Below are 9666 nucleotides of genomic sequence, written 5' to 3'. Positions count from 1 at the left end.
TCAAATTATTTAAATTCAGAAAATATTTCCCACTCTTTCCAACTTACCAAAAGCAAGAAACATTAAAAGCCTTAAGAATTATGAGATCCATATAGGAATCCTAATTCTGTCTAGATGTCAGCTAATTCCTCTTCGTTATGGATGGACTTGTGCAATTCTAAATGAGTAGTGTAACTAAAATTCTATTATAACACTATTGTACTTACAAATGACAAATACCCCAGGAGCTAAGTCTCCAACCAACTCAGTGAATTACCCAGTACCAATACCAGCTCAATTCATGCCAAGTTATTTACACAGCAGTCTCAGCTGAGTCAGCACACTCGCTCCATCATGCAAGTAGAAACACATACTCAGCCCACCTGTGCTGCCATAAACCAGATGATTTAAAATTTTTTCTGTTAACACACCTCATTCTGTATTACTTCCACATCATGGCAGGCTTGCAAGAAACTGGTCTGGGGTCTTTGGAGCAGAGAGTTAGAGACAAAGCTGGAGAAACCATGTCATTTGTCATTTGTGACTTGAGTCACAAGTAGCAAGTTAAAACACTAAGTTAAAACATCTCGAACTGTCTGCAATCCTGTGTGAACCGAACAAGTTTTGTCTAATGCCATAACAAATTGAAACGCATGAGGAAAGGCAGTGCAGTGAAGCCTCAGCTTAGCAATGACTGCCCTTTCATAGACTGATCAGGACAACTTGCCACCATTGTACTAAGACAGGTTTAACTTTCATTTATTTTAGAGAACTAAACACAGACAAGGCACTTCCACACATTGAATGTGTCCTACTTTGGTAATGCTGCTGGCACTCTGTCAGTTGAACATTACCGAAAATCCCCAACAAGTATCTGCTTTCATCTTCTTTATTGATTTGATCCAATATAATTAAGAAAAGTAATGGATTATTTCTTACATAAGACAAAAGGTTTTTTATTTTTAATTTCTGTGTTTTTTTTTAATTTGATCATCTTCATTGTTTAAGGAAAAGAATCATAAATGTTACCCTACTAACCACAAGAAAAACTTCAATAAAATTCTAGTAAAAATGGAAGAACTCTGCTGTTTATGACCAGGATTCTTGACACCAAAAATCTTGGAGAGAAGGAAGTCTTAAAGATTGCGGTTTTATTTATTCAGTTGTTGTTATTCCATATTTTCGCACATTGATATCTTTTAGGCATACAATTAGAGTTAACCTCTTTCTAGAAAAGAGTGGAACTTTGGTTACTCTGCAGCCAGTCCCAGGAGCCCATTCATTCTTGTTCTGGAATGACTCTCCTGCTTTCTATTTTATCTAGAGATTCATCCTTCCATCTTGGCTGGTGACTTCCAGAAAGGAGACCTGTCAACCTTTTGCTCTAGGATGGAGAATGGGATTTGGGCCCAAGTTGATGAGGTTACTGCATTCCCCTCATGATGATAAATGGCTCTAAGGACAGCATATAATCTAAGACAGTTCAATTAAAATAGTGAATCTTAGGATTTTGGTAAATACATCTAAAACCAAGATCTATCTTTAATACTGAAGTTTCTACTAGATAAATAGAAAGGGATATGAAGATCTGCAGGAACATATTTACATGACAAATGGAAGAAGAGGCTGTGAATGCACCAGTACAAAAGAATGTGCTAGGATATAGAGAGAGAATAACCAGAACCTTATAACCTAGTAACTTTGCTTGAACCTTGGATCAAGCTTCCCATGAAGCAGAGTTACAGCTACACTTAAGAGTTATGAAAGTCAATAAATACATTTCCTTTTCTCTAAGCTATTTTGAGATTTTTTGTCACTTCTTTGTCACTTCATAATTGAAAATGTAGTTTTATTTATCTTCACAACAATTATATGGTGTAGATAGTATTATTTACATTTACAGAAGGAGGAAACTTAACCTTAGTGAAGTTAGGCAAATTGCCAAAGGTCACCAGTTGGCAAATAGCAGAGTTGAGTTTTGAAGCTATATTCACTTCACTGTAAATTGTAGCCTCTTAAACATTACAAAACAAAAGCTTCTCTGAAAGAGGGGTGGGGATAATGTGATTTCAAAATCAGAACGCCTTACAACTGATCTGTCACCTGTTTTTACTGGCTTCAAGTATGTGGACAAATAACCCCATAAGACTGAAATAAATATGATTGAATAACAAAGTCATGGAACTTGTGAATAGTTTGTACAACATATGTCATATGATTCTGTTGTGCTTTATATAATTTATACTTCTTATAATTGCATAACCTTCCTCCCAATAGCAGAATGAATCCTAAACTGACACTTTCCTTTCCCTCCCCCTGGCTTATTCTGGACTGGAAATGACTCATTCTGTTGATCTTAGCTTCATCATAAGTCTTCCCAAGGAAAACTTGTTTTGATTAATATTTAAAGTACCTTGGGGATTGTTTCCTGTTTTTCTTAAGCTGTCTACCCCCTTGCCATTATCTCACAGATGATTTGTTAGACATCCAGGTTTGTATTGTTTCTGATACTACGAGAAAAACAAATAGGGCGGTGTTTTCAAACTGCTATGCCCAGGAAGCTGTGGAGAGGAGTGGATGTTACATGGTAAGTTTTTGAGTACAATTTCAAATTTTTTCAAAACAGTGCTATGCTTCTTTTAAAACATTTGAAATTCCCAGCTAAAAATTTCCTTTAGAATTACATCACCTTTATGCATGCTATGATTGGGATCTTCTCGTTTCTTAGATAGTAATATAACAAGAACAGGAGAACACTAAGCAGTACAATTTAATTTATACCTTGCTAAGTGACCTGGAGTAAACAGCTCAACTTCTCTGATTCTCAGTTTTATTCCAGTAAATTGGAGATAATAATGGGGTGCCGTATGATAAATTTTATAATACAGATATGATGATGAGACTAAGGGAGAACATTTAATCCCTATCCCAGAAGGAGGAGAAGAAAGGTTTCTGGATTGATGTAATAGTTAATATGAATTTTATAACTCAGGTATAAATTCATCTAAAGGAGGTTGGGGAAAGAGTAGGACAGTTCCAAGTTGAATGTAGCGAGTACAAAGAACAAATATACTTAAAAATCTTGTATATGATAGAATATAGGGAGAGTAGATGTCTAAATCCATTGTGAATTAGTAAACTACAAGTAATTCAGTGTAAAAAAGGCAGGAAGTGGATGATAAATTGGGATGGGCAGAAGAATAAAGATTTCTTAGAAATCAGATTAAAGATTTTTATCCTCCAGTGAAGAAAGAGGCATGGAAAGATAAAATGAGAAAACTTACTAAATTTGCATTTCTAAAATATTACCTAGGTGGCAGAGTGCAAGTAGATTAGATGGACCTCAAATGCTCACCACATGGAGACTTGATGAGATGAAGAAGGTGATTTACAAAAAAGACTGGAAGCTCCTAACTTGGTCCTCAGGGTAAATGTTGATGCTGTTCATTGAGAAAGTGTCATTCAGGAGAAACAGCAATATTTAGTTGGTGTGAAGGGACATCTTTCAGTCTTCTTTTATTACTTTGGTAGCTAATTATTTTGAGATTTAAAAAAATTTTTTTTAAATTTTATTTATTTCTTAGAGAGAGAGCACGAGTCATGGGGAGGGATAGGGAGAAGGAGACTCCCTGCTGAGCAGGAAACTGGGATATAGGCATGTGAAGCTCCATCCCAGGTCCCTGAATTCATGACCTTACCCAAAGGCAGACACTTTACTCGCTGAGCCCCCCAGGCGCACTGATAGCTAATCATTTTGTCCTAAGCAAATAATTCTTCATTTTGAAGTTTCCTTACTCAAAGAACATATTCTTTCTGTCTCCTGAATTGACTTTTACTGATATTACATGTTTAGTTACATAATTTTAAAAATATAAACAAAAAATATATACAAATAAAAATAAAGTAGCTATAATAACAATAACAAAATAGGAAAACCTTATGCTTTAGGAGAACCTTTAAAAAATTATTAATAATCCATTGACCAAAGAAGAAATCAAAATGGAAATTTAAAAAAATAGAACTAAATTAAATGATGAATCTTTATGTGAAAACTTCCCTATGCTAGAAAGCAAATTCAATATTAGTGTTCTAAACTTGTAACTTAAATTTTAAAAAACAGCAAAATAAAAGTAAGATGATGGAATGAATACAGGATACAGCAGAGATCAACAAAATAGAATACAACCCACAGTACAGTAGAACAAAGCCAAAAGTTGGTTCTCTGAGCCAACTGATAAGAACTATAAGTCTCTAGTTAGGTGAGTAAGACAAAGGGGAAGGAGGTACACATGCAAAAGTAGTAATAAAAATAAAATTATTATCATGGTCATTAATGTTTAAAAATGAAACAAACATTTTTGTTTTTAAAAACCTGAAAACTAACATGAAATGGATAAATTTATAGAAATGTAAAACTTAACAGGCAGGCTGCATGGAATTTTGAAAAGTTTGGATTTTGGAATCAGCTGCCTGGGTTCAAATTCTGCCTTTGCAAGCTGCCACCAGAGTCCCCTTGGGGAAGTGATAAACTCTCCAAGCCCACATTCTTTAAGTGTAACATAGAGGCAATAATAGCTCCTAAAACCAAGCATTCTGAAGCAGACTCAGAAGAATTAAAGTATCTGATCAACCTCATAGTTAGCAAAGTAAATTAGTAATTTCAGAACTTTCAAAAAAGAAAGCTCTCCATCCAAATATCTTTCTGACGAAGTCTATCAAATACAGAAAGAAGAAGTAAATGAAACTTTATACTTTTTTTGTTTGATTGCTTGTTTTTAGTTAAAAGAGAAATAAAAACATTCTCCAACTCAAATTATGAGGCTAACATAGACGTGATAGCAAAACAAGACAATGTTAGAATGAGAAAGGAAAATTACATTCATGGATATAGATGTGAAAAATTCCAAATAAAATATTGGCAATCTGATTCAGCAGTATGTAAAAAAAAAAAAAAAAATTGGCATTGCTTCATTTAAAGCATTCAGGAAAATAATATTAGTTTCACACTATGAAATCAGTTAACTTGTCTACAATGTCAACTGATTAAACTAAAATAAAAACTTAAATCATGACAAACTGATATAAATGAGGCATTTGATAAATTTCAACAATATGTTCTAGAGTCAAAGGTTTTGGGTTCAAGTTATGGCTCTGCATTCACTATGTGTATAACCTTGCAAAGCAGGTTATCTTTGTCGCTCAGTTTTCTTCTCTGTAAAACAGAGTTCATTATAGAAACATCCTTGAAGGATAAATTTAGATAATTCAGGTAAATCCTTTAGAAAAACACCTGGTGGATTACAAACTAGCACTGTGATTATTTCATCTCTGTCAGTATCTGTAACATTACTACTTCAAGATGAGGTCTATCATGAAACTCTAATCTCCCAACATTAAAAAATTACCTTTTGGGGTGCCTGTGTGGCTCATTGGGTTAAAGCATCAGGCTCTCGGTTTTGGCTGGGGTCATGGTCTCAGGGTCCTGGGGCAAGCCCTGCCTTGGGCTCCCTGCTCAGCAGGGAATCTGCTTGAGGATTCTCTGCATCTTCCTCTGCCCCTCCCCACCCTCTATAATAAATTAAAAATCTTAAAAAAAAAAAAAAAAAAAAGGTTTTCTTTTGGGCCACAATTTCTCTTCCTCTACTACTCTACCCCAGTTTCTATCATAGCAACACTAAGAGAAGGCTATAAACTCTCTCCACTCTACCTTTATTCTATTTCAATTTCAATCATGCTTTGTCAAAGTTAGCCATGACCTCTATTTGACTAAATCTGATGACACTTTTTCTCTTTGTCTTGCGCATATTCTCAGTAGACTCTGATACAGTTGGGTCCTTTTTTTCTTTCTTTCACTTCCTTCCTTCCTTTCTTTCTTCTGATGTTGCTCTGATCTCACTTTTCATTCCTCAGATCTGAATTAAATGTAACTTTTGACACTCCTAATCAGGGATCCCCCAGTAATTCTATAGCATTATGTTGTCATTTCCCCCTAACATGTATGCCATCAAAAATGATCTTAATTTACCCTTTTGTTTCTATTTCAACTGTACTAGATCGTAAGCCTCACAAAAATAAGATCTCTTCTATCTCAGTGCTGTACTTCCAATGCATTGAACAATATGCCGAGTGATTATAGGTACATATTGGTTAAATAATTTTTTTTTGGTTAAATAATTGATAGAGTAAATGAGATAACACATAAACAGATGCCTGACACGAAATAGACACTTAAGGAATGACAATTTTTTTTTTCTTTCTGGCTTATATACATCTGAAGGAAAGTTATTGATGGCCCGTTTAGTTAAATAATTCTCTGCGTGGTATGGCTAGATTCCCAACTATAACTACAAAATAACCATGGCCCAATGTTGTCTCTACTCTAAACTGCCATCCTTGTATGTTCCTTTCTTTTCTCAGTCAGTCAGAAACTGCCACCTATTCAGATCACCAGCTCTTTTCATATGGAATTCTCTCTGCAGAGAGGTCACTTCTTCCTTTCTTCTGGCCTTTCCTTCCCGGAGACCCTGTGCCTATAAACATCAGTCCTTCACCCAAGCAGATCTGCTGCTAGCTTAGTCCACTCGGTCAGATGCATCCCCACACTCATGAAATATATAGATATGTATCTATATATTTTAGATATATAGATACAGAAAAAGACCCATTGTTTCTCTTCATTTCTTTTATCTGTGTCCATTCTCTCACATAAGTTTATACTTATGAAAATTGTAGTAATGGATATGATTCAAGTTCTCTTCTATGAAATTCCATAATCCCATGTACATTTAAGAATATGGTCAGGCATGTATTCCAATGAACATTCTGTGATAGGTCAAAGAATTCTCCAACTGTTCTATCATAGCTAGGCTTGCCTACCAAAGAACACTAAGGGATGGAGGTAGCTTATTTCCTTCAGGCTCTAGCCGAAGACTCACCTCTGACCCCCAAAATAATGGTATTGCAGTACCCTTGCAATATCTTAAAAATCAGTCAATGCAGTAACATGCACAATCATTTTTATGAGAAAGAAGTAAAACTGCTTTGAAAGATTGAATTGAGCATTTGTTTTATTTAACTGATCAACTAAGAAAAAACTGACCGTCAGACAGCCTGAACTGGACACTTAAACAAAACACTGTAATTTTCAAATCACGGTTACATACATTACTTGATTTAATTTATCGCATTATGAGAAAGATAGAACTACCAAAAGCTATTATCACTAGACATGACCTAAGTTGTCATCTACTTCAATTTCTTTATTTCTATAATAATAGTGATGATAATGATACCACATTACTTATTTGAATTATCTTATTCTTTTGTTAAAATGCTTAATATAGTTTTCAAATTAACTTTAAAATTGACTTCAACTAGTCAATGTTCTTCTGTCTCAGTAATATTGCAACCCATGTCAATTATTCCAGATATGCAATATTCTATTCTATATGGCAGCAGATTTTTAAATCATGATCTTAGAATACAGTTTAAATTAGAGGAAGAAACTTTAAAAGATGAAGATGCTATAACATACTGGCAGTTATCATACATGTGCTATCTTTTATTTGAAGACATGGCAAATGCATGGAACTCATATCATATTCTGCTAACTCTCATACCAAAACTTGACATGTGCTAAAATGTTAACTCTACCAATGTCAGTTAGTAGTACCCTCTGTGAAAATGTATTCAGTTTTTTTTATGTCAGTTTTCTTTCTTTCCACATACAATTTTGGAAGCTTCATAAGGTATTCATGGCCAAGAGAACTCTGTTAACTTTTTTGTCCTAGTCATTTTTACATGGCATTGTGGAATATGTGCAGGAGACTATAAATGCTTGGAAACTCACAAGAAATTTTATCATTTTTCGGTATACAAATTGCCTATCCATAAAAGAGAAAACATTAGCTTCCACGAGCTGCTACTTACCAGGTCATCATGGAGTCATCCAGTAATGCTACGATGCTAAGGCAGATTAGCTGTGCCAGTCTAACTGCCACATCCTTGCTGTGAATCTCTATAGGCCAAACAGACCTTTCCTGAGGAGAACTTAAAGGGAGAATAAGGTTAGAATCCATGAGTTCATTTGATTCCATGCTTGCTTTGAGGGGACAGGGCTGGATTAAGGTATGTTTCCCATTTTAAGCAACTTCCAAAAAATTATTATTTTGTTGAGTCACAGATGTTACAGTTTCAAGAGTTCAGAAAAAAAGCTTCTCCTCACTGATTGTTCTTACCAGGGTGATAAATCATAATTCCACTTTATGGATGAAGTAGTTGAGTCTCTGAGAATTTAAGTGCTTTGAAAAATATCACACAGTTAATTCAACTAGAAATAGGCACTTAGTATGCTGTCATAAATGCCTATTTAGTTCTTATTTTTTGGCCCCCTTCAAAAGATTTTAAGCACCAAAAAGCACACATAAAGAGATCATGTTCATATTGATCACTTTGAATCCTTGGCTCCTAGCACCCTGCTAGGCACATAGAAGTTCAATGTTATTGGGGGGAAAAAGTAATAAACAGAGAATGGTAGCTCCAGGACCACTCACAATATACTTATACTACTCATGGGTGGGTATGAACAGGTATTTGTTTTAGTTAGAAATCATGAATGATACAATCCTATTTGCATTTATTAAAACCATAAAATCAGATAATTTTTAAAATAGGAGAGGACCACATCATACCATATCTACAAAAAAAGAAAAGGAAAAAAAAAGTTTTTTAGTCCTTCAAACTCCAAAATGGAGTATGAAAATTGACACATAAAATGGACAACAATGCTTAATAGTGTTCAATGGAGCCTAAATGAGGCTTTACTCCTTAAGGTGACTGATATCCTTTACGAAAAGAATCTAACAAAACATTTTGTAACCTTTTCAGGAAATGTTATATTTTTCCTTTTTCTCACCAGAGGAGTTTCTTTCTGAGCCAGAGCACCCAAGAAATTCACACCGAAAATTAACTTCAAAACTATCATGCTTCCCTACCATCATCATTATTAAAGGCCTCCAGGTGTTCCATCCTCAGCCTCTTTCAGGCAGGAAACCGTTCAAGTCTTTTTGACAGATTTCGAAACAGAGAACCAATAAATCCATCTCTAACCTCAAAGACCTAGCTGTCAGTTGCAGATTGACAGGTCTTTGTTTTGTTTTGTTTTGTTTTGTTCTGCTTTTCTTTCCTTTATCCTGGGGGCACTAGGGGCTGCTAATAATTGGGACTTAAAGATAATCAAAGAAGAGACACAAACAGCATTATATATTAGAGAATACCATCAGATTGCCCTAAGCATCATTTTTTTTTTCTCATATCCCACTAACATGCATGGGTTTACATAATGTTTCTTTCAAATACAACTGTCAGAAAACATGAGACCCAATTGATACTATTTAGTATTCAGGTGGTCATTTATTTTGCCAGAGAAGAATGGAAACAAAAAATGTACGAACAGAGTAACTTTCCCGTAGAAAATACCTATTCTTTTAAGATATTCTTATTTACCAGAGCTCTATTATTATATGAAAAATCTCTTGGGTTTTGAGTAATCATTTATCAGATCAACTTTGTAGTGAGTTTATTTATCAGCCAACTGGAAATTCATTCATATTCACAAAGTCATTGTTCTGTCAAGTATATTCACTCTAAAAAAAAAAAAAAAAAAAAAAAAAAAAAAAAAAAAAAAAA

General features: G+C 34.5%; 1 long non-coding RNA gene across 1 annotated transcript in view; it reads left to right on the top strand.

The window, feature by feature from the left end:
- The first annotated feature begins 2515 nt into the window (after nt 1-2515).
- The window catches only part of LOC132000931 (uncharacterized), a 65390-nt gene continuing 58239 nt past the window's right edge, over nt 2516-9666 (top strand). The window contains exon 1 of the long non-coding RNA XR_009399496.1: nt 2516-2566. This is a non-coding gene — a long non-coding RNA (uncharacterized LOC132000931). The remainder of the gene's footprint in view (nt 2567-9666) is intronic.

This window comes from Mustela nigripes, chromosome 14 (assembly GCF_022355385.1).
Source record: "Mustela nigripes isolate SB6536 chromosome 14, MUSNIG.SB6536, whole genome shotgun sequence".
Lineage (NCBI taxonomy): Eukaryota > Metazoa > Chordata > Mammalia > Carnivora > Mustelidae > Mustela > Mustela nigripes.
The sequence above is the reverse complement of the archived record's forward strand: the minus strand, read 5'-3'. Positions and strand labels throughout refer to the sequence as shown.